The sequence below is a fragment of the Ictidomys tridecemlineatus genome, chromosome 9, assembly GCF_052094955.1.
Source record: "Ictidomys tridecemlineatus isolate mIctTri1 chromosome 9, mIctTri1.hap1, whole genome shotgun sequence".
Classification (NCBI taxonomy): domain Eukaryota; kingdom Metazoa; phylum Chordata; class Mammalia; order Rodentia; family Sciuridae; genus Ictidomys; species Ictidomys tridecemlineatus.
In genome coordinates this window covers 84,224,206-84,232,993 of record NC_135485.1, presented here as the reverse complement: position 1 = coordinate 84,232,993, position 8,788 = coordinate 84,224,206, and positions in this window count along the sequence as shown.

The window sequence follows — 8,788 nt, the reverse complement described above, 5'->3', positions numbered from 1 at the left end:
GGGATAGTGTCCACGAGGAGGGTGGCTTGGGGCTCAAGCAAGGAGCTGGGCCCAGTAGTGGAGAGCCAAATGCTAGTACTTGAGCCTGGGTAAATGAAAAGAAACACAAATAGGGAGGGGTTGGAGGGGAGAGAGGGGAGCGGCTGGCACAGGGGGAGGGGAGCTCAAGCCTTAGGTCCACTACAGGGTTTCATGGTTCCGAAGCAGGTCCCGGACTGAAGGAGACCAAAGGGCCTTGTCAAGGGGCAGGTATATGTTTTTTCAAAGGGGACACACAGGGCCAGAGGCATGGTCCAACTTTCTTGCATAGATGAACATCCTGGGAAGGGGATTAGGAAAGTAGGCATGGCAGAGACAGAAAGGACAGGAGGGCTGACAGAGGACACAACCTGAATGGCTGCAACATGCATGTGGGTGGGGTGGGTGCCAGGACCCCAGCAAAGAGCCCAGTCAAGACACCTAGATGAAGGCCCTGGCCAGGGTAGAGCTGGGAACGCCAGCCTGGAAAAACAGGCCTGCTCTAGGGTACTGTGGTACAGGGAAGCCAAGGGGAGCAGAGAAGAGGCCACAGAGATGAACCATTATACAATGCCCAGAAAAGCATTGAGCAAGAAGGGCCACGAGAGGCTCAAGAGAGTAGCCAGGCCTGGCAACGGAGAGCTAAGGGCCAAAGTTGTCACAGGAGGTATAGGATAGTGAACAGGGCTGGGTTAGGGAGGCTGGCATACAGTCAGTGGAAGCCAGTTATGAGTGCCAGTGCCCCTGCCAGGTGTCATGGTTCTGGGTGCAGGACCAAAAACCCAGTAGAGCAAGGGGCCCATGTGAGGGGCAGGGCTTTGTTTCCTACAAGATACCCTTGTGTAGATGAGAATCAAGGGTCAGGGACCAGGCCAAGGTGGCCTGGAAAGAGACAATTCCATGAGGACAGCGACCACAAGGCATGTCACAAGGTCATGGTTGGTGCAGAGTGGGGCACGAGCCAGGATCAAAGCAAAGATTTTAGGTAAGGGACCCTCACCTGCCCAAAAGAAGATTAGGAACCCAAGGAGCAGGAGGCTTGTTCAGCAGGGAAAAGCACTAGGGGATGGAGAGGAAGGGGCATTTATAGGATTAGGAGACAGAAGGCAGAGCCAAAAGCAAGGAAGGGAGCTCAATAGGGCGCCCAACCCAAAACTGTCCCCACAACAAGAGACGGGAAGCCACACAACTAAAGGAACGCGATCCAGGGCTCAGTTGAGTAGCCTGGTGCTGAAATTGTAGCACGCAACATCAGGGTTAGGCAGGCTGGGTTGGGCTTGGGGCAGGATACAAGGCTAGAAGGCATGGAATTGAAGGGAGTACATCAGGCAGGGTAAGGTTGGCACTAGGCCTTCAGTGGGCAGAGGCCAGCCAATTTCACTCCTATGCCACAGATGTGTAGATCCTCAGAGAGGGACGTGGATAAAAGGAGTGCCAAAGGAGGGTACTGTAAGGGGTTAATTTGTGTCCGGAATTGGGTGGGTCACTGGGGAGCCAGGACCCATTCTTGGAGCCCAGACTTGGGAGAAGCAGTGGGAGAGGAGAGTGTGGGAAATGCCGGTATAGCACAGTATTGTTGTAGGGTCAAATGAGGCAAGGCACTGAACATAGCAGAAAACAGTTATATTTGGTTGCAACCAGGCTCAGAGGGAACAGCTTTTGCTGTAATCTATCAATCCCCTGAATCCTGATTTCAGAAGTTTCAGAATGTTAAACCAAGCATGAAAGGGAAAGGGCTCTGAATTTCACAATCTGCAGAAGTTCACATAAAAGCAACTTTTTGTTTCACTGTTTTGGGAAAGTTAACTCTTCAAGGACAACATATGAGTAGGGAGAGCTTATTTTCCTCATTTTTCCTCTCCCTGCCAGTTGTTTCCATGGAGCTCAGTTGGTAAAATATCTTAAAAATGTAGAAATCTCTGTGAAGCCCAGCTTAAAGTCAGAGGCCTTGTGTGCACATTTCTACAAACTACTATACAGGATATGTTTGTGAAAAACTAGTAATTGCTGCCCAGCACCTAGAGTGCTGGTATCTTTTCTGCCAGTGACCAAGTAAGACAGGGCATCAGGAAAATAGGAAGTTTATCTACATTGAACTGTTTTGCAGAGACTGTTTTGCTAACAGTCCTAAAATCAGCCATGGTGAAGAATTTTTTAGAATTCCCGGTAAGGATTTTCTGTGGAGAAAGGGGGTGGCACTTAAATTCCCCTCTTTATTGATGCTCTCTGTAAATTAATCCTTTAAATTTAAGAGCATCATTACCATTATATTGGCTTAAGGCCTTATATAATGTCAAAACTTTAGTTGTTGTCATCTTTTCAAAAGCAGCTTCCTTAGTGGACCCATTAGTTTTAATTCACAGTGGAGCCAAATATGGGAGCAATAAACAGGTTAAGAGTAGAATACCCACTATAGAAGTTAAGCTTTTAAATCTACCAAAGGTTTACAACCATCTCCCAAAAGCGTGTTTGGGATCCAAAGTTTAATGCCCTTCTAGGTATACACTACCATATGTGCTCGTCCTCTTGTGTGGTTGGCTATATTCTTAAGTGTTTGTCTAATTTCATCTATCTGAGCGGTTGATCTCTCCACATTTTCTCTTCTCTCAGCCAGTAGGTAATCTAATGCCAAGTGGTCTTGATAGTTAGCCACTCATGTTGGGTCTGTTCTATGGTTAGGAGGTCTAAGGCTGTAGCAGTCTGATTAATAATAATTTCTAGTACAGCTTGTAAGTGAATAATTTTGTTTAACATGTAAATAGAAATTCTATAACTCAGGCTGCAATTTACACCCAAGTAATGGGACCACAAGTGGCAATGATCCTCTGGGGTGGCCAGTTATTTTTACACCAAGATTGGTGACCTCCTAAATTAAGTTACTTCCCAATGTAACTCTTTTTCTATTTCCAAACAGTTATCCATAAATTGCATTCATCTGGCAGGACAAGGCCTAAATATATGTTTTACCACATCTTGGTTATAGTCGATTGTCTTGACATATGATTCACATGATCTCCATGGTTGGAACAGGAGTAGAACAGAACCTCTTAAGGTTATCAAAGGAAAGCAAACTAAATAAGATTCTAATGTTTTGGTTAGCATAGGTTAAACAGCATAAATTAACAAAACTAATATCACCAAACAAATCCTAGAAAATTTATATAAGCAAGATAAAAAAGTAGAAATCAATTTTTAAACCAGTGTACACTCAGTAGGAGTTACTGTTATCAAACCAGTGGCAAAAAACAGAGAATTATGTATATGTCTAGAAGCAAGGGGTTGCAATGCAGTATGATATAAAAACTATCTTAGGAGTTAAAGCATTTATTAGTCCTGGTAGGAAGTTTATCTTTCACAGTGCATTGATCAGCCAGTCCCTCCCATGTGGCTGAAGCAGGGGATATTCTATTCAAGCTTCTGCTGTGCATACACCAATCAGCTTCTGCAGTTACTAGAGCAGGGCTGTTGTCCTTCTGACCCTCAAGGTTCTATGGTGCTCCTTTTTTTCTAGACAGTCAGCTTCAAGGGCATAGAAGCATATGGTGTACATGTACAGTCTGCAGCTTCAGCCTTCAGCCTTCAATCAAGGGACCTAATTCTGCAAACTTGACTGTAGTTGGTGTGGATAAAATAACAGGGAAAGGGCCCTTAAAAAGACGTTTTGGTGTTTAAATATTCCATTTATTGACCCAGAATCAATCTCCATGCATTAAGTGGTGTAAACCTGTGGTCAAAATTAGTGGCAAACTTTCTCTAACCCATTGGATGAGAACCTGTAAAGTTTCCCCTAAGACCTGTAGTTTTCGTCTCAGGGTGAATTATCATATCTTTTTTTAAGTCTCCCAATGGTCCCTTGATAAGAGGGGGGCCTCACGTACATTATCTTATAAGGAGAGAATCCATTTATACTAGTGGTTGTGGATCTAATACTCAACACTTTAGTAGGGAGAAGTTCATCACAATGTAAGTGAGTCTGCTGACACAGGTTACCCAATTGAGACTTAAAGTCCTGTTCACCCTTTAAATTTTATCAAAACTTCGCAGCCTATAGGCAGTATGCAACTTCCAACTGATGTTTAAACTCTTGGTCAGTTATCATATCATCTCTGCCCAAAAGCTGGCAAATTGTCTGAGCCAATAGTTATTAGGATAAAAAATCAGGAATCATTTCTCAGAGAAGTATCCTGGTTATCTCCCTAGCCTTTTCAAAGTGGGTAGAAAAGGCTTCCACCCAGCCAAAGTAGGAACACACAAAAACCAAAATTTACTTATAACCCTGTGATCATGGTAATTCTGTGAAGTCTACTTCCAAGTCTTCAAAAAAGTGCTCCTCCTATAGTTTGGATTCCTGATGGGAGTTCTGGCCCTTGACAAGGATTGTTGTGAGCACAAACCTCACATTGCTTTCAGAATATCTAGGTGAATTTTGTGAACCAGGGGAAATAAAAAAGTTGACTCAGAACTGTCTCAAGGGCTGTATGTCCAAAGTTTTCTCCTGTGGAACTGTTTGATAAAGTCTGGGGTTAGAATTTCTGGAATGGCTATTCTGGCTATCAAAATATCTCCATCATCCTTCTGAGAGAAAATTTTCTTTTTCAGTCTTAAACCATTTACATTGATGTTGGGAGTATGTTGGTTCCCATTCTGTTAAATAATCGACCAGGTAGAAGGGCAGCCTTTAAAATTGGGACAGGATTTTTTTTTCATTTCTTGCAGACAGCGAACCTGGCCTCTCTGTCAGCTCTGTGAATGGCTGCAGAAACCATAAGGTTTGCATTTTGAGAACCTTGGCAATATATAATCACAACATTCTGGGGAGCCCACAGTGCATACAACAGTTTAAGAATTTCTTGCTCATATAACATGCCTTTTTTCTCCTGAGCTAATGAGCCCCTTTTCCTTACATAAGGCCCTATGAACATGAAGGCTAGTGAATGCATATTTTTAGCCTATATAAACATCCACACAGACTCCTACTGTCAACTGAGGTTCTTGAATCAAAGCAACAAGTTTTGCTTTTGGTGTTGAAGTTCACTGAGGCAGAGGTTCTTCGGTGATAATGGAATCCAGAGTGACTACAGAATATCCAGCAAAATATAGCCCATCTTTTATAAAACTGCTTCCATCTGTGAAGTACTCCACATCAGAATCCCTGAGAGCTGATCTTCCAGGTGTGGTCTGCTGGAAAAACAATTCATCCATGACTTCAATACAGTTGTTATCCGGTTGCCCAGTTCCAATGGACAGCCAGATTGCTGAGTTCAGTGTCTGGATTACTTCCACATAGATACATGGGTTTTCACATATAATACCCTGGTATTGACCATTAGTCCACCAATATTGTCATTTGTACTCTACATATGTCAACACTGAATGAGGAAACCTGAAAACTAATTTTTGTCTCATAGTCAATTTATCAGCTTCCAACACCTGAAAATCTGTGGCTGCAAGGGCCTATAAATAAGGTGGCCATTCTTGAGCTACAGAGCCCAATTCTTTGGACAGACGTGTATGTCAAGACTCCTACAGCCATTCCAGACTGTTCCTGCACATACAGAATGTAAAGCTTTTTGTGGTCAGGGAGCCCTAATCCAGAAGCACTGGAAGTGCTTGTTTAATGTCCTCAAATGTCTTTTGCTTAGGTGGCCCCCTATTAGAGGGTCCCATTCTCCCCTCTTTTTGGCTTCACAGAGGGGTTTGCTATAATTGACAGTTGTGGATCTATACATGGCTGAATCTGGTAGCCTCCAAGAATTCTCTAGTCTGATGGAAGGTTGAAAAAAATTGAATTGAGCAGATTTCCTGTTTCTTTTGAGGCCCAGTGGCTATTTTCTGTTCTGTTGCTGAGTCAGATCGTAACCAATGTATTTGACCTTTTTCTTCATAGATATGGGCTTTTAAGTCAGAGTCCAATACTCTCCCAAAGATGTTGTCCTCATACCCCTGGGAGGAACTGTCCTTTAGGGAATGGGAGTGTACATAGATCCTCTGGTGCTTTAAGATGCAGGAGTTTTTTTGTTATCTCCTGGTGTAGGATCCTGGCTATTGGGATTCTCCAACTCTAAAATCTAATGTAAATCATAGTAGAGATTGATGGCTTGGGACATTATTTGTATAAAAGGTACCTATGTCAATCTCAGCGTGGGCAATCTGCTAAGGTTGGAGGGCAGGTTCCCTGCAGGTCCTGGTGTGCCAGCCACATTGTGCTCACCTAGGTGTTGCTCTTTGTCTGCATGGCTTTCTCCTCTAGACAGGTGAAAGCATGGTCTAACTGTATATAGTAGCTGCCCTACTTGTGTTTTTCTTTGCTATGCCTTGGTGCACAGGGCTTTGTGTGCTGGATCAGTGGAGGCTTTGCTTGTCTGTTTGTCTGCAGATGTGCTCTGGCTTAGGCTAGAGCTTATGGCTTGCTCTGATTCCTTCTAAGACTTGGGCACACTTTTTTCTTGTTTTTTTTTTTCTTATACTTCCTATGAGACGTTCTTGATATCTCTTTATTTTTAGCCCTTTTTCTTTGTTGAGGTCCCATTCTAGGTCTGGATAATGGGCTGCATCCGATCAGTAATGCTCTTCTATATAGAAGGAAGTATAAGTTGTTTTAGTTTATGTGCACAATGGTGGTGAAAGGCTGGCACAAAAAACTGTGTTGTCTTCCTCAGGTGTTTTCCTCTGGTCAATATTAGCAGGTCTTTTAGGGGAACCTGGAATGCTCTCATCTGGGATATGGTTCTGGTCTTGGGACAAATCTCCCACCTTAATCTTGGAAGGTGAAAGTGTTTTTGGCTGTGAAGACACCAAAGAGGAAGAAATAGCCAGTATTCGGGGCAATCATTTGTTGCTTCTGAAGATGACATGGCTGAGGGGACAGTTTGGTCTCCCAGTGGCCTTGGCAACTTTTGGTAGAGTGGCACATAATGTGGTGGGGCCTCTTCTGACTCATGGGAAAAACTGTTTTCCTTTCTGTTTTTCTTAATCAGGTGTCATGATTAGCTGGTTTTTGCTGGGTCTTAGAGACCACTAGGCTTCTGGATAACATCAGCTTAGACTGTCCATATAGACAAGCTCTAGGCCAAGGGAGCTGTATCTGTACTATCACTGGACAGAAATCAATATAAGAGAAGTGGTTTAAGGACTCTAAAAATAATCAAATGGACCTCAGCAATGACTCTCTCTCATCTAAAGATCCTTCTGGTGGCCAACCCACATCTTGGGTGAGTAATTCTAATTCAGAGAGTTTGCCACCTTTGTGGAGTGAGTTTCACCCTACAGTTACCAGGAAAACCTTCCTAAAGGTTTGTAATAATCATTTCAGAAGGCGAAGTTTTGTTTGTGTGCCTCAATGTTCCAGCCTGCGTAGGTGTCACACATTTAAGCAACTCCCCGGATTTGTTTCAGCTCCAATCTCTTTGGAGATTACTCAGGACCCAAAAGTGATTGATCAAGTCTCTCTTCAACTCACTTAGTCCTTGAAGGGGAAGTCAGATTGTCTTCAAAAACAAATGGACCCAGGTCCTAACTATTCAGTTTTGCAGTGCTCCAAAAGCCTAATTCTGGTTTCCTGCTGCCTATGGGATCCATTTTGCTCTTGGGTGGCAGCCCCAGGCTGCTGAGTGAGCCGATCCTCCGTCAGACTAAGAGTGGCCTAGATGTTCCAAGGAGAATGCTGTCCCCCACTGCCCCAGAGAAGTGGGTCCCCAGAGACAAGAAAGGCACAATAACCTTTCCTACCTCCTTTATCCCATCTGGGCCCCCACAAATGTTTTAGGGACAAATGAGGCAAGGCACCAAACATAGCAGAAAATGGTTTTAGTTGGCTGCAGCCAAGTCCAGAGGGGACAGCTTTTGCTGTAATCAATCAATCCCATGAACCCAAACTTCAGGTAGTTTTAGAATTTTATAGCCAGCATGTAAGGAAAGGGGTTCCGAAGTTCACAGTCTGAAGAAGTTCACAGAAAAGCCACTTTTTCTTTCACTGTTTTGGGCAAGTTAACACTTCAAGGACAACTACTGAAAAGGGGAGAGCTTCTTATTCCCATTTTTTTTTCTCTCCCTGCCAGTTGTTACCATGGAGCCCACTTGGTAACATATCTTAAAAATGTACACATTTCTGTGAAGCCAAGTTCAAAGCCAGAAGCCTTGTTTGCTCATTTTTACAAACTACTATACAGGATATTTTTGTGAAAAACTAGTCAGAGGTGCCTAGCACCTTGATTGCTGGAAACTTCTTGGCTAGTGGCCATGTAAAATAGGGCAATAGGACAGTAGAAATTTAATCAACATTGAACTCTTTTGCAGAGCCTCTTCTTCTAACAGTCCTAAAAACAGCCACTTGAAGAATTCTGGAGAAGCCAAGTTATGAATTTTCTGTGGAGGAAGGGGGTGACACTTCAATACAAGGAGAACAGAAGTGAGGCACAGGAGGGGACAGGATAAAGGGGCATGAAATCAAGGGAAAGGGACAGGGTCCTAGAGAATGGCAGCCTCAAGCAAGGAGCCAGGCCCAGTAATAGAGATCCAAGTGTGTTGGACCAGGCAGTGGTCCCAGGAAAACAGACAGGGCTAGGGAGGGGAGGGAGGGGACAAAGGGAGAAAGGTGCATGCGTGGCACAGGGAGAAGAAGGCTCAAGGCCCAAGTCCACTGATGGGTGTCAATTATGAGAAGCAGAGCCTGGAATGAGGGAGACTAAATGGTCCATAAAAAGAGGAAGGGCTACATTTTCCCAAAGAGAGCCTGCAGGGCCAAGGGTCAGGTCCAGTCCCATAGCCCTGG